At 46.2% G+C, this 26,909-nt stretch overlaps 1 pseudogene; it reads left to right on the top strand.

Moving 5' to 3' along the window:
* The window catches only part of LOC115476806, a 638,208-nt pseudogene that overhangs the window by 86,883 nt on the left and 524,416 nt on the right, over window positions 1–26,909 (top strand).

Genomic DNA, 26,909 nt, shown 5'->3' on the forward strand with positions numbered 1-26,909 from the left:
AGTGTTAGGGAGCTGAATTCGACGTAGTGTGTCCGGGGGGGGGGGGGGGGGGGAGTTATTGGAATTTTTGGAGAGGGATTTTACATTTTGGGGGAATTTTTCCAGGGATTTTTGTTAGGTTGTTGTAAGGCGGGGTTAAATATTGGGATTTTTAAATTTTAAAAATATGGTTTAATAGAGGGCGGAAAGTTTAATTAGTATGGGAAATTTGGGGAAATTTATTAAAAGTTTAAGGGTTTTTTAGGTTAATTGAAGAATTTCTCATTGATTCCTATGGGAATTTTTCAATTAAAATGGAGATCCAGCAGTGCTGCTCAACATTCCGCTTGTCAGCAGGAGAGCTCAGAGTTTTGAGCAGGACTTGGGATTGGTTGGTCGGGTTTAGAACCCCAAGCTCAGAGCTGGTCTCCTAGGTAACGGTGACTGGCAGTTGGCAGAGTGGTTTGGACGGTCAAGGTGGAAGGAAGTGTTGTGTGTGGTCAGAGCAAAAGAGGTGATTTGAATGTAAAAAAATTAAAGTTAAAAAGGGAGTTAGAGTGAGTATTAATATAGGAGTGTAGTAATATTGTAAGGATAGTGTTGGGGGGAAAATTACATTAATTTATATAGGGTTTAGGAATTTGGGTATAGGGGAAAGTGTTTGGGAGTGTTCATTGGTGAGAGTATACAGGTGAACAGGTGTTTGAATAAGGGGGCTGTGTGTTGTTAAAATTTATTTTCAGGGAGAAATACAATTTAGTGTTAGAATTTTAGTCAAGGGTGATTAGGGAAGGGAGAGAAATGAATAGAGTGATGGAATGTTGAGACAGGGTGATATCTGGAGTGTGGTGTGAGAAGTGCTGAAGGAGAAAGACAGTCCAACACTCTTTAATTTTAGGGAAAATAAAAGTTCAATTAGTGGTAGGTCTAATAGATAAGGGAATTTTTGATTTTTTTGATTTTAATAGTTTACTTGGGCCACAGTCTTTATTAAAAATCTTCCCCAGTGTAGAAACTGTTCCAGCCAGACAGGAAGATAGGGTTTTGCCTATATTTGAGTTTATTAAGAATAGGTTTAGGAGGAAGAGTTTCGGAGAGAAGATCTGCGGTTCGTCAAAATCATCAAGGGCCCCACCACAAGAAAGTCTGCATCACATTTTGGAGAGAGGAAGAACTTCAGAAGCTAAGTGACTGTGTGGGACATAAGGGAAATCCTAAATAAAGAAAAGATAACAAGGATAGTGGGAAAGGGAAAGAAATTATAAACTTACCTTAGAGATCCGGAGAGGTGCTGGGTGGAAGAAACCTGAAAGAGAAAATTTGACACAAAGTATCAATTCCTTGTGATTGATAAGTAAAGTAATAAAAACAGATACTACATGTTAGCCTAATTAAAATTTGGAATAATACTTATCTGATAGATCCTCTTGTTGAGAGAGAAGTACCTGTAACAGAAAAAGAACATAGAATTATTAATTGAGTTTATTGTTACAAAGCTTTGGTTTTTATTATATGAAAAGTGAAACGTTTTCTTGCATACACTAGGTAGAAAAAGCAAAATCATTTTAATAAAATAGTTAACATTTTTAAAGAAATCTTGAAGTGTGTGTTTCTTAACAAGAACAAATTGGGAAAAAAAATCCAAAATTAGTTTATTTTTCCTCTTCCGCTCTTTGAGAGCAGAAGACGTGGTTAGTTTTTTCCTGCATCACTCCCAGAGTTCTGAAGTGTAACTCAGAGACTGTCCTGACTACCAACATCTGTCCTGAGGCACTTTAATTTCATCCGGAATTTCGGGGGTGCATGACAGAAAATTGGCGTAGTCGGCAGGATAATTTTTCTTGTTTTTGTGGGGGTTACAGGGAGAGAGGTGCAAAATTTGGTGGTGTTACATCGTACATTAACTGGTTGTTTAAGGTTCCCAGAGAAATTTGAAGATTGCTGTGGTAATAAATTTAAAAAAAAAGTGTCTTGTGTTTGTGTCTCTTGCGGGGTTTCTTTGTTCTCGGGGCAACACCCAACCAAAGATGGAAGGCGAAGCTTCTGGAAGTCGAGCTGCTCCACAGATTGTAACTCACACAGTCATCTTCCCTCAAGATCGGAAGATGCCAGAATTCCAGGGGTTCCCTAAAAGCGCAGAAGATCTGAGCGTGGAGGAATGGATAGACAAAATGAGATCAAGGATGAGACTATTGCGGATCCCTCCAGAAGATCAGGTGGAGGTGGTCAGGGATCACCTCAGAGGAATAGCCCTGGATACGGTGAAGTATTCCCTGCCCCGAGACTGCTCCGTGGAGGAGGTATATGATCTTCTGAGGCAGGTTTATGGAGATAAGGTGGCGCTAGGGCTGAGAATGCAGGAATTTTACAATCTGAGACAGAAGGAATGTGAACCCATCCGAGTTTTTGCGTACAAGCTTCAGGAGAAGCTTGAGGGGATAATGAAGAGAGATCGTAGGAGAGTGTCTAGTCCAGATGAAACTCTAAAAGAACAATTTGTAATTGGACTTCGGGACGAGGCGTTGAAAAGGGAAATGATGAAAAGAACAGAGCAATACCCTTCTCCGAACTAATGCAGGCCGCAATACGATGGGCAGGAGAAGAACGTGGTTTAGTCCCGGTGGAGCCCGCTCCGAGAAGAATTCTACAAAGGAGCTGAGAGTATGCCGGAGACTTCCGGAGACTGGAAATTTCGTCAGCGGAAGTCATGATGCAGCAAGTGGCTCAGATGTTTTCCCGACTTTGTGAGCGACAAGAAGAGGAATGGAGTTGGCAGAGAAGAGAACGCAGGAGCTCGGGACCTGGGAGTTTCTGTGAAGGTTATAGAGGGTATAACCCGAACAGTCCATCCAGGACGAGCACGGGGGAGATTATATGTTTCCGCTGTCATGAGCCGGGGCATTATGCCAGGGATTGTTATAGTGAGAAGAGTAACTGTTCCTATTCCGGAGAACCTCAGGAAGCCTCTGAGAAACCAGGACCCAATGGGGTACCACCGAGAAGTGAGAGGAAATGGGAGGAATCGTCCCCTACAGTGGAAGCCAGCAAGTCTGTGGTTAGAATCCAGAAGTTCTTGGAACCCGGAGAAATGCCGGAGGAAAAATTGATGGGGGAAAGAGCAATTGGGGCAAACCCGCTATTAAAAGTCTTGATTGAGGGTGTGGAAACTTTATGTACGGTTGACACCGGGTCAAATGTGTCAACAATCCTTGCTAGTTTTTATTACAAAAATTTCCCTAATACTGAATGGTTGCAGGATGCTAGTCAGCTTACCTTGGTAGCTGTGAACGGATCAGAGTTACCTGTCCTGGGATACATTGATGCAGATGTCAAATGTTTGGGACAAGTAGTACCACAGCGCTGCATTTTCGTCGTGAAAGACAATTTCCAAGGTGGACAGATCGAAAAAAACCCTGTTCAGGGTATAGTGGGCATGAATGTGCTACAGCATCTAGAGGGTTTATTCAGAGACCTCTCAGTGTTTGTGTTGGAACCAGTGAAGATCTCCGGCATTCTGTCCAAAATCTCTGAGAAGCGTGCTACCAACGTGAAGAATGTGGATGGGCTGGTGAAAGTGCAGGGAAGTGTTGGCCAGATAATACCCGCTATGTCAGAGCGAATCATTATGGGAAAGTTCCAACAAATCCGTGGTACGTCTGGAGGTTTGCTGGTGTCAGCGTCTCGGAAAATAAATCTCCCTGATAAAGTAATACGCTAGTCACTCAACATCGGGGTAACGTGTTTGTCCGCATGATTAACACTGGAGTTCGTGATGTGATAATACCCGGACGATCTCTGATAGCGGAAATTCATGAAGTCTAGTTGATACCAGAATTGGATCTTCTTGAACATGAAAGAATGCTGGAGGGATGGGAACAAGAGATACCCGCTGTGAAGGTTGACGGGAACCAGCTGACTTCAGAGCAAGCTAGCCAGCTGAAGCAGATGCTTTGGAGTTACCGGGATGTGTTCTCGGTATGTGACACGGATATAGGTTTCTCAAAACTGGTCACTCACCGGACCAATACGGGAGATGCCAAACCTATACGACAGCCTTACCGAAGAGTGTCACCTCACATCTTCGAGCAATTCAAAGAACATGTGAACGATCTGTTGATACAAGGAATTTTGCGGAAAAGCCAAAGCCCTTGGGCCTCTCCAGCTGTCGTCATAAGGAAAAAGGATGGGAGCATCAGATTTTGCTGTGATTACAGAAAGCTTAATACAGTTACCATCAGAGACGCCTATCCACTTCCCAGAATAGACGAGTCCTTGGATGCCCTGGGAGCTTCCAAATGGTTCTCGTCTCTCGACATGACATCCAGCTATTTTCAAATGGGAATGCACCCAGGGGATATGGAGAAGACCGCAGTGACCACGCCCATGGGGTTATTTGAGTGGTCTAGAATGCCGTTTGGGTTGTGTAACGCGCCCACTAGCTTTCAACGACTCATGGAAACTGTCTTGGATGAGTACGTTTTTGATATCCTCCTTCTATATCTTGGCGACATACTGATCTTTGCACCCTCGTTCGACAAACATCTTGAGAGAATGGAGCTAGTGTTCCTCCGGATGAGAAAACATGGCCTAAAGTTGAAACCGTCCAAATGTCGTCTGATGTGCCAAGAGGTCAAATTCCTGGGCTATATAGTGTCTGGCCAGGGAGTGTCCACCGATGCGGAGAAGGTAAAGACATTGCGGGAGTGGAAAATCCCTACAACTAAGACTGAAGTTCGTGCAGAACTTCGCACAGGTCGCAGCACCTTTGCATGCTCTGACCGGGAAAACCGTTCCTGAGAGATCCAAACTCCTGTGGACTAAGGAGTGTCAGGAAGCGTTTGATATCCTGAAGCAGAAGATGTCATCGGCTCCGGTGTTGTCTTACCCCATTTTCTCGGAGCCTTTCATTTTAACAACAGATGCGAGCAGTCGTGGTTTGGGAGCGGTGCTCAGCCAACTACAGAACGTGGAAGAGAGAGTTATAGCGTTTGCAAGTAGAGGCCTCAGGAAATCTGAAAGGAATGCCAATAAGTATTCGGCGTTTAAGCTGGAATTATTGGCGCTCAAATGGGCCACTACAGAAAAGTTCAGGGAATACTTGATATATCATAAATTCATTTTGAGGACTGATCATAATCCATTAAAATATCTGGATACCGCAAAAGTCCATGCGGTGGAACAACGCTGGTTGGCTCAGCTAGCTGAGCTGAACTTTTCTGTAGAGTACAAGACAGGCAAGAGTAACGTGGTGGCTGACGCCTTATCACAACTGCCAGAGGAGGAAGAACCGGAGTTGGAAGGTGAAGATTCAGAAAAAGATTTCCTGAGGTTCTCTTGTGCAGGGATATTGGTCAGACTGAAGAAGAATTTGAAGGAAAGAAAAGAAACCAGAAAATGTCAGGGAATTCTTCTAGAGTTCCAAAATTCGGAGATTGTGAGAGCTCAGAGTGAAGATAGTGTGCTCAGAAGTGTCATCACTTGGGTCAAAGAAAACCATGTCCCAAGTGGAGAAGAGTTGAACTCCGCTGAAAAGAGAGCCTTGTGGAAACATAAGGCCAGATTGCATGTTGAAGAAGATATTCTTTTCAGGAAGTTTGAGAATTGCCGGACGGGAAAGGATGAGATGCAAGTGGTGGTACCAGACACCTTGAAGGAGCAGGTGTTGACGATTTTTCATGACAGGATGGGGCACTATGGGGCTGAGACCACTTTCAAAAACTTGAGGAAGGCCCATTTCTGGGTTAACATGAAAAAAGATCTAATAAAGTGGATTAGTGACTGTAAGAGGTGTTGTTTTGCCAAGGACCTTTTCCCAAGAGAGAGAGCTGAGATGGGATGCTTCCATGTTATCCGTCCGCTGGAAGTCTTGGCGGTTGATTACACAGTCCTAGAGAGAGATAGAGGAGGATATGAAAGCGTGCTCGTCCTGACAGACATGTTTTCTCGTTTTACGATAGCGGTGCCAACTAAGAACCAGACGGCTAGAACTACTGCTAAGCTGCTGATAGACCGGTGGTTCGCGGTGTATGGGGTGCCGGAGAGATTGCATTCCGATCAGGGGCCAGCTTTTGAATCTCAGCTGATCAAAGAGGTCTGTGATTTCTACGGCATCCAGAAAACCCGTACTTCTCCATATCACCCGCAGGGGAATGGGCGCTGTGAGCAGTACAATCGTACAATGCATCAAATTTTCCGCACTTTCCCACCTGAAAAGAAAAGGAACTGGTCCAAATTTCTACCCGAAATCAACCAAATTTATAATAGCTCAATCCATCATGCTACAGGGTACACTCCAGCATTCCTGTTCTTGGGGCGAGAAAGTTTGCTACCCTATTCCGAGCTGGTGGATAAAAATGAAAAAGAATACAATGACAATTTACACAACCTGGAGGATTTGTTGGCAGAACACCGAGCGAAGTTAGATTTCGCTGAAGAGCAGGCCAGGAAAAATGCAGGAATTCAGTTTAGAAGAATGAAAGAGCAGTATGAGAAAAAGAAAGTTGAAGCGGAGCAACTTCAAGTAGGAGATTGGGTGTTGCTCCGGGAGCGGGGATTCCGTGGGAGGCACAAAATACAGGACCTTTGGGAGGAACAACCATATAAGGTAGTGCAAGTTTTGGGGGAATGTTCAAATGTAATTAAAATACAGAATTTGGCTCACGGGGAGAAAGTTGTGCACCGTGACTCTTTGAAAAAATATAATTTGGAAGTTATAGAACCTGATATAATAACAAAATCGGGTGCTCAGATTTTGGACAGGGTTGGGTCCTCAAATTCTGACAGGGACTTGAAAAAGAACACATGTGATTACGTAATCGTAACTGAAATTTTGGTTAATCCGGCTAGAGTGTTTACGGCACAAGAGAGTACAGGGGAAGTTAGAAGTTCGTCTAGGAGTAACAAAGGAGTTTGCTCCTCTTATTTAAAAGAGAACTTTATTTTGAAATAATCACAAAGTAAGAGTTTGTGTTAACATTAGAAATGTTATTTCAGGAAGAGTAAAAGTTGACTGTGGCCATAGTGAATTATTGGATCAAACTGGAGTTTATCTATAAGATATGCATTCTAAATCAAAAGAATGGTGTTAGGTTGAATTTGATGTTCCATAAGAAAAAAAATGAATGATAAAGAGCTATTGAAAATTGTTTGGTATTTTACGTGTGAAAAAGAAAAACGAATGTGAGGAATTGGGGTGAATGACTGGAATGTTGGAAGGTTATGAATGTGAAAGGTGGGAGACAATATTGGGGACAATATTGTGTTTTTCAGCTTGGGCGAAAATTTTCTGACATGCACCCCCGAAATTCCGGATGAAATTAAAGTGCCTCAGGACAGATGTTGGTAGTCAGGCCAGTCTCTGAGTTACACTTCAGAACTCTGGGAGTGATGCAGGAAAAAACTAACCACGTCTTCTGCTCTCAAAGAGCGGAAGAGGAAAAATAAACTAATTTTGGATTTTTTTTCCCAATTTGTTCTTGTTAAGAAACACACACTTCAAGATTTCTTTAAAAATGTTAACTATTTTATTAAAATGATTTTGCTTTTTCTACCTAGTGTATGCAAGAAAACGTTTCACTTTTCATATAATAAAAACCAAAGCTTTGTAACAGTAAACTCAATTAATAATTCTATGTTCTTTTTCTGTTACAGGTACTTCTCTCTCAACAAGAGGATCTATCAGATAAGTATTATTCCAAATTTTAATTAGGCTAACATGTAGTATCTGTTTTTATTACTTTACTTATCAATCACAAGGAATTGATACTTTGTGTCAAATTTTCTCTTTCAGGTTTCTTCCACCCAGCACCTCTCCGGATCTCTAAGGTAAGTTTATAATTTCTTTCCCTTTCCCACTATCCTTGTTATCTTTTCTTTATTTAGGATTTCCCTTATGTCCCACACAGTCACTTAGCTTCTGAAGTTCTTCCTCTCTCCAAAATGTGATGCAGACTTTCTTGTGGTGGGGCCCTTGATGATTTTGACGAACCGCAGATCTTCTCTCCGAAACTCTTCCTCCTAAACCTATTCTTAATAAACTCAAATATAGGCAAAACCCTATCTTCCTGTCTGGCTGGAACAGTTTCTACACTGGGGAAGATTTTTAATAAAGACTGTGGCCCAAGTAAACTATTAAAATCAAAAAAATCAAAAATTCCCTTATCTATTAGACCTACCACTAATTGAACTTTTATTTTCCCTAAAATTAAAGAGTGTTGGACTGTCTTTCTCCTTCAGCACTTCTCACACCACACTCCAGATATCACCCTGTCTCAACATTCCATCACTCTATTCTTTTCTCTCCCTTCCCTAATCACCCTTGACTAAAATTCTAACACTAAATTGTATTTCTCCCTGAAAATAAATTTTAACAACACACAGCCCCCTTATTCAAACACCTGTTCACCTGTATACTCTCACCAATGAACACTCCCAAACACTTTCCCCTATACCCAAATTCCTAAACCCTATATAAATTAATGTAATTTTCCCCCCAACACTATCCTTACAATATTACTACACTCCTATATTAATTCTCACTCTAACTCCCTTTTTAACTTTAATTTTTTTACATTCAAATCACCTCTTTTGCTCTGATCACACACAACACTTCCTTCCACCTTGACCGTCCAAACCACTCTGCCAACTGCCAGAGTCACCGTTACCTAGGAGACCAGCTCTGAGCTTGGGGTTCTAAACCCGACCAACCAATCCCAAGTCCTGCTCAACACTCCGAGCTCTCCTGCTGACAAGCGGAATGTTGAGCAGCACTGCTGGATCTCCATTTTAATTGAAAAATTCCTATAGGAATCAATGAGAAATTCTTCAATTAACCTAAAAAACCCTTAAACTTCTAATAAATTTCCCCAAATTTCCCATGCTAATTAAACTTTCCGCCCTCTATTAAACCATATTTTTAAAACTTAAAAATCCCAATATTTAACCCCGCCTTACAACAACCTAACAAAAATCCCTGGAAAAATTCCCCAAAAATGTAAAATCCCTCTCAAAAATTCCAATAACTGCCCCCGGACACACTACGTCGAATTCAGCTCCCTAACACTTTATTAACCCCTTCAAAACCACCTCCTACCAAAACACCCCCTCAAAATGTTAAAATCACAAAACTGACCCCCCCCCCAGAAAAATCCACAAAAAATTCCTGATCCCAAATATGAAAACCCCATCTAAATCCGATGAACCTCTGATTTTTAAAAAATAAAAAACCCTATTTCTACAATTTAAAAATAAATAAATTAAAATTTTTGGTCACAAGACCCCTTACCTCGTTCCTGATTTTCCCCATACGTGTCGCCTTCCGTTGGTTCCGGTCCCCGACGTCCTGGGGCCAAAACGGAGGTAAAAAGAAAAATCCTCCAAAGCCGGCCCAAAATTTAGGCCCCGGCTTCGGCCTAAACGAGAAAAACGCGTCCCCGATATGTGCATGAGGCGCGCCGCCTCATGCACACGCCCCCTCGTTTCCCTCACGCCAGCCATCTTCTTTCTTCCTCCCGGCATGACGCACGCCTGTTCCTCTCCTGCCGGGAGCCTGCCGGGAGCGCTGCCTTCACATGAACGGGCCCGAAATCGGCCCTGAAGAACGCCGGTTCTCCCAAAAAACCGCCTGCCATTGCTGAACATGGGCCCCGACAGCCCCGACTCTCCTCTTCGCTCCCGGGGACCCAATCATCCCCGTAAGCCAAAAATCGCGACGCTGCCTGGCCAAAATAACACCGGCTCCACTCCAGAGCCTCGTCCTCCGGCCCAAACAGGCAGCGCTCTCCTCACATGCACGGGCCCGGAAACGGCCCCCCCAGATAAGTATTTATTTATTTATTTATTTTTAATTAACCCTTTGTTACAATATCACCCCTGTTTCTCCTTTCTTCCAGATTATACATGTTCAGGTCATCAAGTCTTGTAACGCAAATCCCTTACCATTCTCGTAGCTTTTCTTTGCACCGTTTCAATTCTTTTTACATCCTTCGCAAGGTACGGCCTCCAATACTGAACACAATACTCTAGGTGGGGCCTCACCAACAACTTATACAGGGGCATCAACACCCCCTTTCTTCTGCTGGTCATACCTCTCTCTATACAGCCTAACAACCTTCTAGCTACGGCCACCGCCTTGTCACACTGTTTCATCGCCTTCAGATCCTCAGATACTATCACCCCAAGATCCCTCTCCCCGTCCATTCCTATCAGACTCTCCCCGCCTAACACATACATCTCCCGAGGATTTCTATTCCCTAAGTGCATCACTTTGCATTTCTTCGCATTGAATTTTAATTGCCAAACCTTAGACCATTCTTCTAGCTTCTTCAGATCCTTTTTCATGTTTTCCACTCTCTCCCGGGTGTCCACTCTGTTACAGATCTTAGTATCATCCGCAAATAGGCAAACTTTACCTTCTAACCCTTCGGCAATGTCACTCACAAATATATTGAACAGAATCGGTCCCAGCACCGATCCTTGAGGCACACCACTACTCACCTTTCCCTCCTCCGAGTGAATTCCATTCACCACCACCCTCTGGCTTCTGTCCGTCAACCAGTTCCTAATCCAGTTCACCACTTCGGGTCCTATCTTCAGCCTATCCAGTTTATTTAAGAGCCTCCTGTGGGGAACCGTGTCAAAAGCTTTGCTGAAATCTAAGTAGATTACGTCTATAGCTCGTCCCTGATTCAATTCTCCTGTCACCCAATCAAAGAATTCAATGAGATTCGTTTGGCACGATTTCCCTTTGGTAAAACCATGTTGTCTCGGATCTTGCAACTTATTGGCTTCCAGGAAATTCACTATCCTTTCCTTCAGCATCGCTTCCATTATTTTTCCAATAATTGAAATGAGGCTTACCGGCCTGTAGTTTCCAGCTTCTTCCCTATCATCACTTTTGTGAAGAGGGACCACCTCCGCCGTTCTCCCATTCTAAAGTGAAATTCAATAAGAAATGGTCTGACCATGATATTCTTAATGCATCTTGAAATATAAAATCACAATGACTATCTAGATATGGAATAAATTCTGCTAATAGATTTAATTGGTGCCCCTTCTCATGTGTAGCAGAGTTATTTAATAGGGAAAGGCCCAATCCATCCAGAGATGTGTAGAAATTATTAACCTGGGCAGCTGAAAGATTTAACAGATGTAAATTTACATCTCCTACTTCAAAGGTTGAATGAGAGTTAATAGCATGTTTTGCCACAAATTCTAAAAAGTCCTCCTCATCATCTTCCTCTGTTTCTATTGGACCATCTGCAAATATTGCATGGGAGATGGTACCTCCATTTTCTTTTGATGTTCTCTATATCTCTATGTGTGTAGTAGACCGCATTAAGCTTCTCTCATATGGTGAGCCGTTCTTTTTCCTTGGTATATGCGTCTATAGTTTGCCCAGGGGAGCAAAGAGATTGGTATGCATGATCTCATTGACAAAGAGGTCAATCTTGCCATCACTGAAACTGCACATCCTGCTCTGGGCCTTTTTTTGGGTGCCATGACAATTATGGGATGTGGAGGTTTGAAAATCTGAGATGCACATTTTTATAGGACACTGAAGAAGTTTGAGCTGCAGCCACTTAGACGTTTTGGAAATTGACCTTTTCTTTTATTATGACCCCCACACACATGAAAATATTTTGGGAAGAATGACATCTAAATCCTGTGATTTAGATGCCATTTTCAGTTCTCAACATTGCCTTCACAAGGGGGAGATAGCTTCTCATCAGCCTGGAATCTTAAACACCTGGGAATCTAACTCATTTGCTCTCTATTCTGTCTCTGCAGCATCAGGCAGCTGAACCCTGGAAGCCATAAGCCAGCTGCAGTCCCCTTTTGTCATTGTCTGCAGGTAAGCAGAGATCTTTGATCCTACCCTTCCCCTTCTGCTAGTGAGATGACTTGAGACTTGGATTCCTTGGTTTCTGCATGAGGTGGCAGCTGGACAAGATAGGACACAGGAACTGGTCAGCAGGCACAAGCACTGGTCAGCAGGAACACAAGGGACATCAGTGGACTGTGAAACAAATTGCTTTCATGCTATTTACCTATTTATTGTTTAAAAACTGATGCAATGGGACTATGGGCAGCGCTCAGTAGCTGTGCCCTCCAGCATAGGTGCAGGGGGAGGCTTGTTCCTGGGCCCATTCTTCCCCCTCTAGTGGAGGCATGTCTCTCCAGGGGTCCTCCCCCTCCTCAGCCTCCAGTTGTTGTGGAGGGATTGACACCTCCCAGGGTCCAATGTCCATTGCAACTTCCTCCCATGCTGTCACAGTGGCAGGCTGCTCCTGGGCAGCTGTTCCAGGGCATGCTATTCCTGGGCACTCTGATCCAGGCCAGGCTGGTGCTTGGCAGGCTGTTCCAGGGTGGGCTAGTCCTGGGCAGGTTCTTCAGCAGCTGGAGGGTGTCCTGTCTGTGTAAAACGTTTCCAATTGACATTAACACATCCTACATGGCTTGCATAGCGGTTTAGCTGGCTATTGAGAGACCGGGACAGAGACAACTGGGGTCAGTTGTTTTACCTGGGGGACATGTCTGAGGTGTGGCACCAATGGGGTGACATAGCAGGGAATCGTGGCGGCAATGATATCAGAGGTATTTGTTGTCTGAGAGGGTGGTGTGGCTATGGACATGAAGGATGAGTTCTGGGCCTGCTGGAGGGTGCTGGGTGAGCACTGTTGTGTGAATAGGGCCATTTTTACTGTATTTGTCAGGGATGTGGGTGTGTGTGTGTCCCCATGCCTATGTGTTCTACGGTTGGGTAGGAGATGGCAGGGGACCCTATCAGAGCCATCAATCCTTCTAGCCATCTCTTCTGGGACCCCCAGGAGAAAGGCAGTTTCCAGACATCAAGGTGGGAAACCTAGGATTGGGGGCATCTATTTGTGTGGTTGATACTAGCTGTTTTAGGGCTTTCACTGATGGTGGTGGCTGCACGTCACCCTATGACTCATGCCCATACTTTGGGGGTGCCTGGAGGGGAAGGGAAGTGTACACATAAGTGACAGTTTCTATAGTGGCCCACTATAATATGGAGATTTCAGGTATCCCCAGCTTGGGCCTTTTGGGATATCTCAGAGGGCAGCATAGCGATCTGTGGAGCAGACAATGGTATATCCAATGAATGTGGGTTAGGGAGTATGAGAGACCATCCATTTGATAGGCAACTGATGCTGTGACAGTCCTTTGTGGTCAATATACTGTTCTTCTTGGACACTCCTTTGTCAGATGTTTATTTGGGTTATGTCTGTGTGCCCTGAATGCAGGCAAAGTGGGTTTGATTTCCACTGTGAGTGTTTTGAGGTTCCTATTTTATTCCCCCTGCCATAGTGGCTGCAATGTACTAGGTAGGTGTGTGTGACATGCTGGGCACTTTTGTATTGGTCGCTGGAAGATACTGTCCAAAGACCTTCCCCTCCCCCCTTTCCTTTCCATGCCATCTCATAGGTTGTGGGTTGGTTGCAACATATTCTATTAGATATGGGGGTTGTGGGCACACTATAAAGAGGGTAGCTGCATACTCAGGCCTTCATAGGGGTCAGAGCTGTTATAGCAGTGCTATGTCTGTGGTACTTAGGTGCTCCCTCATGTGCCAGATTAGGGCAGGGTCTTCTTGCTGGACACGCCTGAGGTCCCAGTGTATACCAAAGTATCTGCAAAACACAAGTTGGAGGAGACAGGATTCAGGGGATGGTCTTCTTGGCATCACCTACAGTATTATTTTGGACACCATGTTCTACAGTGCTCCTCACATAGCCTGTGACATATGGGTACAGGCAGATTGGGGGGGGGGGGGTGAGGGGAAAGGTACGCATTACACAGGCACAGGTTCTGTGTGAGCTGAGGTGGCCATGGGGACAGATGGTGGCCTTTCTGTGGAGCACGTGCACTGTTACTGGGAGGTGGGGAAGGGCAGGGGGTTAAGCAGGTGTGGCAACATTCCCATCAGTATATAGATGTGGGCCAGGATGCTAGGGTCAAGGTATGTGCAGCCCCTCATTTGATCATTGTAGGTTAGTGGAGGGGGGGAGGGTCCCATAATTAGTTGTCATTGCATATTTTGTATATTTCAGAAATTATTTTTTTTCTTTCTAAGGAAAAAGCAATAACATGTATTTCAACAACAAAGGGACCTCAGTGCATGTAATCCTGTCTATGTATGGTACTTGCACATGAGTGTTGCTGTAATCCTGGGGGGCAGTGCTTCATATGCACCTTTCCAAGCTGCTCCTCATTAATCTCCATGCCCTCATGGAGACATTGTGTGGGGACAGGTGGTTGTGGTGCTTCATGATTTGTTTCCTGTTCCTGAGGTATATATGTACATTTTACACGTGGAGGGAATGTTCTGCACTTGCCACGGACATTTTCTCGATGCGGGGACCAGTACTGCCATTGCACATTTTGCATAGTGTGTTTTCAATTGGCGGAAACTTTTTCCTCCGAATGTCTATGATGTTTTCAGTATGTGCTCTTTCAAAATGATTTTTTAATGTGTATTTTTGAACATAAGAAAAAGATTAATTTTTTTCTTCCATTATGGACTTCAGTTTTTAAATGTTTTCCAATAAACATTTATTTCACCACTTGAATGCCATATCAAAAATGCCCCTCCACATATCATAAAAACTACCATCTATCATTTTCCCATTTTAATTGCTACTAGTTTTGAATTCTGATAGCAGATGTATTGTTCAAGTGTACACTTAAAGGCAGTTATATAATATAGGCATGGGAGACAGCTTTCCACTGGACATACTTGCCTTGAGGCCTTTCCTGAGTCACATCAGTAGTCACATTTCTATCAGGCATTGAAAGATACAAGTTTTTACAATAGGAGGGAGAATATCAATGGAGAAACCCGACACTTCGCAGGTACTGTTAACCATAACTATAGGCGATATAAGTGGAGATGTAGGAAAATTCAAAATCTGTAAATTATTCTGTCTACCATGATTTTCCAAATATTCAATTCTTCTCATAATCATATCCCTCCCCTTAATCTGCATCATGTTGAAGGATTGCATATCAGTCAACTGCTTTTCCAGTTGATCTAAATGCAATGTCTGCTATATTTACACTTGGGACTGACCAGACAACTGTGACTGAATATCATCAAATTTAGCCAAAAAATTAGAAGTAGGTACCTGAATAGAGTTGTCAAACACTTGTAGGGCTTCCCATAAGGTGTCTACTGTGACAGACACTGGTTTTACAAACACTGCAGCTCCACAGGGAAAGATTGAAGCTGGGTTCGAGAGGACACAGAACAACTCTCACACCCTATTCTAGGTCTTCCCTCTAATTACGGAAGACACCACCAGTGGGAACCCTTCGGTGGCAGACCCTCCAACAGAGCATTTCAGTTCTTGGATATTTCCTGACCTGCCAGCAGAATCACTTCCGGGTTGCGATGGTAGAGCGATCACTATGGGTCTCAGAGTTGCCCCTTCCAAACTACTTCTCATGGAGTCTCCGGGGAAGTCCAAAGTCACTAGCTCATTAACATGAGGTTGAGTTGCAGCAAAATTCAAGGTAATCTGTACCAACCTGAGAGGCTCACAAGGCCCAGAGGGGTAGGTCTTAGGCTTTGCCTTTCCTTTTTCCCTTGGTGGCCACAGAAACACTTGGTTATGGAGCTCTTCTCACCATGTCTACTCTGGATGCCATCTTGGTCTCACAGGTGACCTGTTTTCATGTACATGTTTATAATACTAGTACTTATGTGTGTATGTGCACATATACCCACATCAGTTCTAACAGGGCTCCTAAGCGCTATTTTGCAAATACCTACTTAACTTACCATAGTGTGTATTTTCAAAAGGAGGGCGTATACAGGGCAGGAACATGGGCAGCACATAGGTGGGGATCCCTTTATGAATGTAACTTACAAAGTTATGCACATCTCTGCCTTATTTGCCCCTCCCCCCTTTTACAAAGCCACCTAGCGATTGTCAGTGCAGTAATGCCAACACAGCCCATTCAAACTGAATAGGCTGTGTCAGCATTGCTATGTGGCTTTGTAAAAAAGGGGGGGGGGGGAGGGTTAGATGCTTGCACTTAAAGCATTCCTTTGGTTGGTATAAGTGCAAGTGCCTAACTGTTAGTACACCTGCTTATGTTTGTATTCTATAATGGAACCTAGGTGACTAAAATTCTGTGATAGGATAGGCTCCTATTCTCCGAGGACAAGCAGGCTGCTTGTTCTCACTGATGGGTTGACGTCCTCGGCAGCCCCCTCCATCGGAAAGTTTACTAGCAAAGGCCTTTGCTAGTCCTCGCGCGCCCATGCGCACCGCGTATGCGCGGCCGTCTTCCCGCCCGAAACCGGCTCGAGCCGGCCAGTCTTCTTTCGTCCGCACTCGGTACGGTCGTGTTACGCCGTTCGTGTCCCAGAGAGTCGACCTCGCGCGTCCTTTTCGACGTGTTTTTGTCCTTTTTTTCATTGAAAAAGTTCGGGAAGCGCTCCGGTAGTGTTCCGGAAGACCCTTTCGGGTTTTCTGCCCTTCCCGTATTTCTCAGTTTTTGCCCCGTAAGTTTTCTTTCGTTGTCGGGGTAGGCCTCTTTTGGCCTCGGTCGAGATTTTTCTCCCTCTAAATTTTGGTGCTTCAATTTTCGCCATTTCGGCTTTTGATTTCGCCGGCGTGATTTTTCCGCCCATGACATCGAAGCCTTCCAGCGGCTTCAAGAAGTGCACCCAGTGCGCCCAGGTAATCTCGCTCACTGATAGGCACTCTGCGTGTCTTCAGTGTCTAGGGGCCCAGCACCGCCCTCAGAACTGCAGTCTGTGTTCCCTGTTACAAAGGCGGACTCAGGTAGCGAGATTAGCCCAGTGGAATGTTTTGTTCTCGGGCTCTTCGTCGGCATCGGCACCGGAGGCATCGAGTGCATCGACGTCGTCAGCGTCCGGACCATCTTCCTTGGCTGCCGCTCCATCGACTGCATCGAGGCATCGGACCTCTGCATCGGCGCCGAGGCATCGGGCGACTGTATCGACGTCGGTGGTACCGAGACTTCGTCTGCTGATGTCGTCGGACGGAGGTGCATCGTCAGGAGTGCAGGTGAGGGCTGTCCATTCCCCTGCTGGTGGCGGTGAGCCTTCGGGTGGGTCTCCTCCTACCCTGAGGGCTCCTGCGGTACAGCCCCCCCCCCCGGGATCGACCCTCTTCGGTCTCGGCCCCGAGGAAGCGATGGATGGATTCTACGTCCTCCTCGTCGGTGCCGGGGAGCTCCGGTGACATGCTTCGGAAGAAGTCGAAGAAGCATCGACACCGGTCTCCTCCCCACGTCGGCACCGAGAGCTCTGGGTCGCCGAGGGATTCGGCACCCAGCAGGCATCGGCACCGAGAGGACCGCTCACCCTCTGTTCAGGAGGTGTCGATGCGCTCCACTCTGGACAGCCCGGAACAGCCTCCTCGCCCGGAACAGGTTCTGACGTCGACGCCTGCATCGGCCTCTCAGCCTTTCTCTGCAGCCGCTCTAAACGAGAGCCTCCGGGCCGTTCTCCCAGAGATTCTGGGAGAGCTGTTGCGCCCTACCCCTCCGGTACCGGCGGTGCTTGCGCCTCCGGTACCGTCGAGCGTGGCGCCGGCTGGCCCATCGCCCAGGTTGAGGTCCCCGACGTCGGTACCGCGTGCGGTGCCGACCGCGGCCACCTCCCAGGAAGGCTCCCCGACTACGTCGGTGGAGGGAGCTTCGCCGATGCGGGCGAGGGAGTCTACCTCTCGACGCCCCCACCGTGGACGGGGTTCCACCGAGTCGAGCAGGGCGAGGTTGCAGACACAGGTTCGTGAACTTGTGTCTGACACCGAGGGTGAGGCCTCGTGGGAGGAAGAGGAGGACCCCAGATATTTCTCTGACGAGGAGTCTGAGGGTCTTCCTTCTGATCCCACTCCCTCTCCTGAGAGACAGCTTTCTCCTCCCGAGAGTCTGTCTTTTGCTTCCTTTGTCCGGGAGATGTCTACGGCCATCCCCTTCCCGGTGGTTGTGGAGGACGAGCCCAGGGCTGAAATGTTTGAGCTCCTGGACTATCCTTCTCCACCTAAGGAAGCGTCCACTGTTCCCTTGCACCATGTCCTGAAAAAGACATTGCTTGCGAACTGGACCAAGCCACTAAGTAATCCCCACATTCCCAAGAAGATTGAGTCCCAGTACCGGATCCATGGGGACCCAGAGCTGATGCGCACTCAGTTGCCTCATGACTCTGGAGTTGTGGATCTGGCCCTAAAGAAGGCTAAGAGTTCTAGGGAGCATGCTTCGGCGCCCCCGGGCAAAGACCCTAGAACCTTAGACTCCTTTGGGAGGAAGGCCTACCATTCTTCTATGCTCGTGGCCAAGATCCAGTCTTACCAGCTCTACACGAGCATACACATGCGGAACAATGTGCGGCAGTTGGCGGGCTTGGTTGATGCTCTTCCCCTGAGCAAGCCAAGCCTTTTCAGGAGGTGGTCAGGCAGCTGAAGGCATGCAGAAAATTCCTGGCCAGAGGAGTTTATGACACTTTTGATGTTGCGTCCAGGGCCGCTGCTCAAGGTGTGGTGATGCGCAGGCTCTCATGGCTGCGTGCCGCCGACCTGGAGAATAGACTCCAGCAGCGGATTGCGGACTCGCCTTGCCGTGCGGACAACATTTTTGGAGAAAAAGTCGAGCAGGTGGTAGAGTCTCTCCACCAGCGGGACACCGCATTCGACAAGTTCTCCCGCCGGCAGCCTTCAGCCTCTACCTCTACAGGTAGACGATTTTTCGGGGGAAGGAAGACTGGTCCCTATGCTTCTGGTAAGCGTAGGTACAATCCTCCTTCCCGACAGCCTGCGGCCCAGGCTAAGCCCCAGCGCGCTCGCTCTCGTCAGCAGCGTGCGCCTCAGCAAGGCCCCGCGGCTCCCCAGCAAAAGCAAGGGGCGAGCTTTTGACTGGCTCCAGCAGAGCATAGCCGACATCCAAGTGTCAGTGCCGGGCGACCTGCCGGTCGGGGGGAGGTTGAAAGCTTTTCACCAAAGGTGGCCTCTCATAACCTCCGATCAGTGGGTTCTCCAAATAGTCCGGCAGGGATACACCCTCAATTTGGCCTCAAACCTCCAAATTGTCCACCGGGAGCTCAGTCTTACAGCTTCCAGCACAAGCAGGTACTTGCAGAGGAACTCTCCGCCCTTCTCAGCGCCAATGCGGTCGAGCCCGTGCCATCCGGGCAAGAAGGGCTGGGATTCTATTCCAGGTACTTCCTTGTGGAAAAGAAAACAGGGGGGATGCGTCCCATCCTAGACCTAAGGGCCCTGAACAAATATCTCGTAAAAGAAAAGTTCAGGATGCTTTCCCTGGGCACCCTTCTCCCCATGATTCAGCAAAACGATTGGCTATGCTCTCTGGACTTGAAGGATGCCTACACACACATCCCGATACTGCCAGCTCACAGACAGTATCTGCGATTTCAGTTGGGCACACGCCACTTCCAGTACTGTGTGCTACCCTTTGGGCTCGCCTCTGCGCCCAGGGTGTTCACAAAGTGCCTAGCTGTGGTAGCAGCGGCACTTCGCAGGCTGGGGGTGCACGTGTTCCCATATCTCGACGATTGGCTGGTGAAGAACACATCCGAGGCAGGAGCCCTGCAGTCCATGCAGATGACTATTCGCCTCCTGGAGCTACTGGGGTTTGTGATAAATTACCCAAAGTCCCATCTTCTCCCAGTGCAGAAACTCGAATTCATAGGAGCCCTGCTGGATTCTCGGATGGCTCGCGCCTATCTCCCAGAGGCGAGAGCCAACAACTTGTTGTCCTTCGTCTCGCGGGTGCGTGCGTCCCAGCAGATCACAGCTCGGCAGATGTTGAGATTGCTGGGCCACATGGCCTCCACAGTTCATGTGACTCCCATGGCCCGCTTTCACATGAGATCTGCTCAATGGACCCTAGCCTCCCAGTGGTATCAGGCCGCTGGGGGTCTAGAGGACGTGATCCACCTGTCCACGAGTTTTCTCAAATCCCTGTATTGGTGGACGATTTGCTCCAATTTGACTCTGGGACGTCCCTTCCAAATTCCTCAGCCACAAAAAGTGCTGACCACGGATGCGTCTCTCCTGGGATGGGGAGCTCATGTCGATAGGCTTCACACCCAAGGAAGTTGGTCCCTCCAAGAACGCGATCTACAGATCAATCTTCTGGAGTTGCGAGCGATCTGGAACGCTCTGAAGGCTTTCAGAGATCGGCTGTCCCACCAAATTATCCAAATTCAGACAGACAACCAGGTTGCCATGTACTATGTCAACAAGCAGGGGGCACCGGATCTCGCCCCTGTGTCAGGAAGCCGTCAGCATGTGGCTCTGGGCTCGCCGTCAAGGCATGGTGCTCCAAGCCACATATCTGGCTGGCGTAAACAACAGTCTGGCCGATAGACTGAGCAGGATTATGCAACCTCACGAGTGGTCGCTCAACTCCCGAGTGGTGCGCCAGATCTTCCAAGCATGGGGCACCCCCTTGGTGGATCTCTTCGCATCTCGAGCGAACCACAAAGTCCCTCAGTTCTGTTCCAGGCTTCAGGCCTCCGGCAGACTAGCATCGGATGCTTTCCTCCTGGATTGGGGGGAGGGCCTGCTTGTATGCTTATCCTCCCATCCCTCTGGTGGGGAAGACTTTGTTGAAACTCAAGCAAGGACCGAGGCACCATGATTCTGATTGCTCCTTTTTGGCCGCGTCAGATCTGGTTCCCCCTTCTTCTGGAGTTATCCTCCGAAGAACCGTGGAGATTGGAGTGTTTTCTGACCCTCATCACACAGGACGAGGAGGCGCTTCTGCATCCCAACCTCCAGTCTCTGGCTCTCACGGCCTGGCTGTTGAGGGCGTAGACTTTGCCTCTTTGGGTCTGTCAGAGGGTGTCTCCCGCATCTTGCTTGCTTCCAGGAAAGACTCCACTAAGAGAAGTTACTTCTTCCATTGGAGGAGGTTTGCCGTCTGGTGTGACAGCAAGGCCCTAGATCCTCGCTCTTGTCCTACACAGACCCTGCTTGAATACCTTCTGCACTTGTCTGAGTCTGGTCTCAAGACCAACTCTGTAAGGGTTCACCTTAGTGCAATCAGTGCATACCATTACAGTGTGGAAGGTAAGCCGATCTCAGGACAGCCTTTAGTTGTTCGCTTCATGAGAGGTTTGCTTTTGTCAAAGCCCCCTGTCAAGCCTCCTACAGTGTCATGGGATCTCAATGTCGTTCTCACCCAGCTGATGAAACCTCCTTTTGAGCCACTGAATTCCTGCCATCTGAAGTACTTGACCTGGAAGGTCATTTTCTTGGTGGCAGTTACTTCAGCTCGTAGAGTCAGTGAGCTTCAGGCCCTGGTAGCCCAGGCCCCGTACACCAAATTTCATCATAACAGAGTAGTCCTCCGCACTCACCCTAAGTTCCTGCCAAAGGTTATGTCGGAGTTCCATCTGAACCAGTCAATTGTCTTGCCAACATTTTTTCCACGTCCTCATTCCTGCCCTGCTGAACGTCAGCTGCACACATTGGACTGCAAGAGAGCATTGGCCTTCTACCTGGAGCGGACACAGCCCACCAGACAGTCCGCCCAATTGTTTGTTTCTTTTGACCCCAATAGGAGGGGAGTGGCTGTAGGGAAACGCACCATATCCAATTGGCTAGCAGATTGCATTTCCTTCACTTACGCCCAGGCGGGGCTGGCTCTTGAGGGTCATGTCACGGCTCATAATGTTAGAGCCATGGCTGCGTCGGTAGCCCACTTGAAGTCAGCCTCCATTGAAGAAATTTGCAAAGCTGCGACGTGGTCATCTGTCCACACATTCACATCTCATTACTGCCTGCAGCAGGACACCCGACGCGACAGTCGGTTCGGGCAGTCAGTTCTTCAGAACCTGTTTGGGCTTTAGGATCCAACTCCACCCCCCGAGGGCCCTGTTTGTTCTGTTCCAGGCTGCACTCTCAGTTAGTTGGTAAATTTTTTAGGTCAATCTCATTAATGTCCTCCCCGTTGCGAGGCCCAATTGACCATGGTTGTTGTTTTGAGTGAGCCTGGGGGCTAGGGATACCCCATCAGTGAGAACAAGCAGCCTGCTTGTCCTCGGAGAAAGCGAATGCTACATACCTGTAGAAGGTATTCTCCGAGGACAGCAGGCTGATTGTTCTCACAAACCCGCCCGCCTCCCCCTTTGGAGTTGAGTCTTCCCTTGAAGTGTATTGTCTTGCTACATACTGGAACTGGCCGGCTCGAGCCGGTTTCGGGCGGGAAGACGGCCGCGCATGCGCGGTGCGCATGGGCGCGCGAGGACTAGCAAAGGCCTTTGCTAGTAAACTTTCCGATGGAGGGGGCTGCCGAGGACGTCAACCCATCAGTGAGAACAATCAGCCTGCTGTCCTCGGAGAATACCTTCTACAGGTATGTAGCATTCGCTTTACACAGTCTCAGGGTGCCTAGACAGAGGCACTGAGTTATAGAATTGCCTGCATAGGGCCCAATATTCCAAAACATTTTGAGTTCCTAAATTAGGCTCCTAAATTTGTAACCTATTTTTAATAGTTTAATTTTGAGATAAAATAAATCTTAAGAGATTTAGGTGCTTTAGAAGTACTATTCATATCTTTGACATTCATAGTGCATGAATATCCAAATTCCGGTTTTATAAAGGTTGACCATAAACATCTAAACTGAAGAGCCTCCATATGCCAAGTGGGCTTGATCTCGGAGTGTTGCAGGATTAGGGTGAGCCTAAAAAATGGACATTCACACCCCATTACAGAAGGGGAATGAATGCCTGTGTCCCAAATTATGGATGTTGGAATTTAGACCTGCTACCCGGGAGATCTAAGTGTCAGAAAAGTGCTCCTATTGAGCAGTGCTCTGCTGGAAGGGTTAGAGGAGTTCGCTTTCTTACTCCCCCAATGGTTGATCCTCCCCCCTTCAAAAAAAAGCAAAAATGGCAAAGGAAACAGCTTTGGGAAAAGTAAATGTTTGTTTCTAAAATGCCTGAAGACATGGTTGTTCCAGGAGGCCTTTGTTAATGTTGATGTGGCGCTGTATTGCCTAGAAGAGAATGTGAATGAGGGTGCGGATATATGTTTAAACTACTAACTTCTGATTGATTGTATTTCTTTCCTATTTTACATTGTAGTTCTATTTCTACTCTTATTAGATTAGTTTTAGTATTTGTTAACCACCTTGCTTTGTTTGTCAGTTATGGCGGTATATCAAGTCATGAATAAATAAATAAATACCGCATAGAAATGTTTATGTTGCCATTTCAGAACATGAATGTCTATGTGCTGTCACAGTAATGTTCAACTCATTCATATTTTGTACGCACAGTTTTATAAAATGGATGTTCCTGCTGCACATAGCCAGTACATAGATGTCCATTTCTCCATATAAGATTTTGTTCTAAGATACTAGTGGGACTCAAGCTACCTGACTTGGATCTATCAAATCCTAGTTATACATCCTTTCTAAAATTCTGCTCTAAAAGTTATGTTGACAAATTTAGGCCTGCTGTTCATTTGCCTAAATAGCTGAGCCCAGTGGAGAAAAACAGTGCTAAGTTGCTGAATGTTTCCCTGCAGTAAATTTGTTCCTGTTGTCCCCCATTTTTTTTATGATCCTGTGTTTAGGAGTGTAGGAGTAAAACTCCTTTTGAATATCAGGTCCATATTTTAGACACAGCCATACTCTTATTAATTGTAAAGTACTTTCCAGAGCTAGATGTGCCCTTGAATTGAATTGACTCCTGGTGACCACATGGAGAGAATGACCAAAGGACATGGAGGAATACATAATCCCTATGTCCATAGCAAGCACAAACCAAAGAGTAGGGAGAATTGGCTCTACCAAAAGACAAAAGGAAGATGAAATACTTCTTGAGTGTAAAATTTATTGGAAATACACCAAAGGACTCGACACAGCTGCTGTGTTTCGTGGTGTAGGCACCTGCCTCAGGAGTCTGAAAATAAGATATATATTAGATACTGTACAGCCTGGTCCCACCTGTAAAGATAAAAACAGTGTTGCAAATAACACTATGTTTGTAAATGAAATCACTGCAAGTCTCATGAAAAATTGTGAAATAAAACTGCCTGATTGTGACAAGAGGTTAAAAAGGTGACCACACAATAAGAGACAGACCCACTACCACCACACGCACACTTGTGGCTTTTCTTGGCAGATTACAGGAGTTGTTTGCCATTACCTTCTCCTAGGCAGTGTAGGGCACCACTATGTTGTTTTTGCCCAACAAGGGGTGGGGGTGGCATGACTTGGACTGGCTTTCCTGCCAGAACATGCACAGCATTGAACCTAATGCAATGGAGGGTTAAGTAGCCTCCCAAGGCCACAAAGAGCTGTCATGGGATTTGAACCTATGCTTTATGGTTCCTAGTCTGCTGCTCCAACCATTACACTACTCCTTCCCTTACGGAAGTACTTTAGACATGACAATAATGTGTTTTGTTTTCCAATTGCAGGTCCAATTTGCCCTACAAACAGCCATTATGAGGTGTGTGCCAGTGGCTGTGCCCCCACATGTGCCAGCTTATTGGTTAACATTGAGTGCAATACTGCCTGTAAAGAAGGATGCATTTGTAATGAAGGTTTTGTCTTCAGTGGTGGCCAATGTGTTTCCATGGCTCAGTGTGGATGCTTATATAATGGCTTTTACTACAAATCGAAAGAAGTGTTCTTCCCCAATGGCTTGTGTAACCAACAATGTACCTGCAAAGCTGGTGGAGTCGTTGAATGTAAGGCCTTCTCCTGTGGCCCCAATGAGGAGTGCGAAGTGATAGATGGCATCCAGAAATGCCAACCGATTGGCTCAGCTAAGTGTCAAGCAGCTGGTGATCCACATTATTTGAGCTTTGATGGTCTGGCCTTTGACTTCCAAGGCACCTGTACATACACCCTGACAAAGACAGTCACCACAAACAGCAACCTGGTGCCTTTTGTTGTCAATGTGGAAAATGAGAAATATGGCAATGGAAAAGTAACAGTCACCAAGATGGTGTCCATTGCAGTGTATGGTTACACATTCACTCTCCTGCAGAACAAGAGAGGGCTCATCCTGGTAAGCCATAAAAAAATAACTTTTTCTTAGATGGTGCTAGTAACATTTTCTACAGTCATACCCTTTTGGGCTCAGAAGCTAAACACAGTTGGCCATGATGAATATTTGGATAGATGGCCATCAGTAGATGGTGATGGAAGTCAATTGTGCCTTTTGAGTGATTTTCCAATCCTATAGTTCTATGATTTCTCAGTAGAAACATTTTGCTTTTGTGTCAGTACTGAACTAATGACCCATCATGATTTTAAAAAGCACTGAGGATACTGTCTTTTTGGGTGGTATATGCCACGTAACCTGAAAACGGTCTATGAACTGACCAATTTCCGTAAACTACTGAAAACCTACCTCTTCGACACGATATATCACAAAGATCAACATGTGTAACTGTACAATCTTTAAAACTTCCAGAATTGTCTTATAATGTCTTTTGCTTTAACACTGTCATGTATTCACCACCATGTAACACATAACCCTCTGTAAAACCAAATGTATATTCTCTTCTATTTCCAGTACCCATGATGAATTGTAAGCCACAATGAGCCTGCAAAGAGGTGTGATAATGTGGGATACAAATGCAATAAATAAATAAATCTGAAATCCTGTTTTTTTTTTTTTGTTACATTTGTACCCTGCACTTTCCCACTCATGGCAGGCTTAATGCGGCTTACATATTGTATACAGGTACTTATTTGTGCCTGGGGTAATGGACGGTTAAGTGACTTGCCCAGAGTCACAAGGAACAGCCTATGCCTGAAGTGGGAATTAAACTCAGTTCCTCAGGACCAAAGTCCACCACCCTAACCACTAGGCCACTGTTCAGACTGGATATTAAATATCTCTCTGACATTTTAAACAGCCAAAAGGATGTTGGTGTAAGTACACAAGTACTGCCACACTGGGACAGATCAAAGGTCCATCAAGCCCAGCATCTTGTTTCCAACAGTGGCCAATCCAGGTCACAAATACCTGGCAAGATCCTGAAAAAGTTCAATACATTTTATGCTGCTTATCCCAGAAATAAGTGTAATGGAATTTGCTTAGTTACCCATCTACATATATTTTATAACATAAATCAGTGTCAGCATAACAAGGTAGCGTCACCCCTGCCCTCGACTATACCCACAGACCACCAGGGATATCAGGAAGGCCCAAGGGGACCTACCTAGATGGCGGTGGGGTTGAGGGTAGAGGTCATTCTAGGGGGATGGGGGGACTTCTTCATTGCGACGGGCTATAAGGAGGGGAGGGAAAGAGGATGCTTTATTGGTAGGCCGGGAGGGAGATCAGGGGCTTTAAAAGGGGATAAAATGTTCTGCAGGTATCAGTCAATATTCAGCTGGCAACTACATACTGTAACTGTCTTATGCAGGCCCCAGCTGAATATCAGCCAGAACCCACATATACCAGCATTGGCGAATTAGCCCCTAATATTCAGTTCTGGTGCCTGGTCATAGTCAGGCACTGAATATCCAGGGCTAATCTAGCCAGCATCAGTAGTTTAAAAAAACGCTGACCATTGCTGGCTGAATATTGGTCAGTAAAATTAAAGAATATTGGCAAATACACACGTGGATGTACACTTAACATGCATAAGTGACAGCTGGGTGCTAAGCAGTATTCTATAACTGATACACACAACTTACATAAAGTTTAAATGCAAAGGGGTGTACATGTGGGCTGAGCATGGGTAGGACATAGCCCGGCTCCCACTTACACATATATGTTACAGAATATTGTAAGCTAAGTGCTAAAATGCCGCATTTAGGTGTTTGAATTTTCACCTGCTATGGATGTGGCATAAGTGGACCAGTGGCATAGCCAGACAGCCAATTTTGGATGGGCCTGAGCCCAAACTGGGTGGGCACAATATTTTCTCTGCCCTGCC

This window comes from Microcaecilia unicolor, chromosome 8 (assembly GCF_901765095.1).
Source record: "Microcaecilia unicolor chromosome 8, aMicUni1.1, whole genome shotgun sequence".
In the NCBI taxonomy this organism is placed as follows: domain Eukaryota; kingdom Metazoa; phylum Chordata; class Amphibia; order Gymnophiona; family Siphonopidae; genus Microcaecilia; species Microcaecilia unicolor.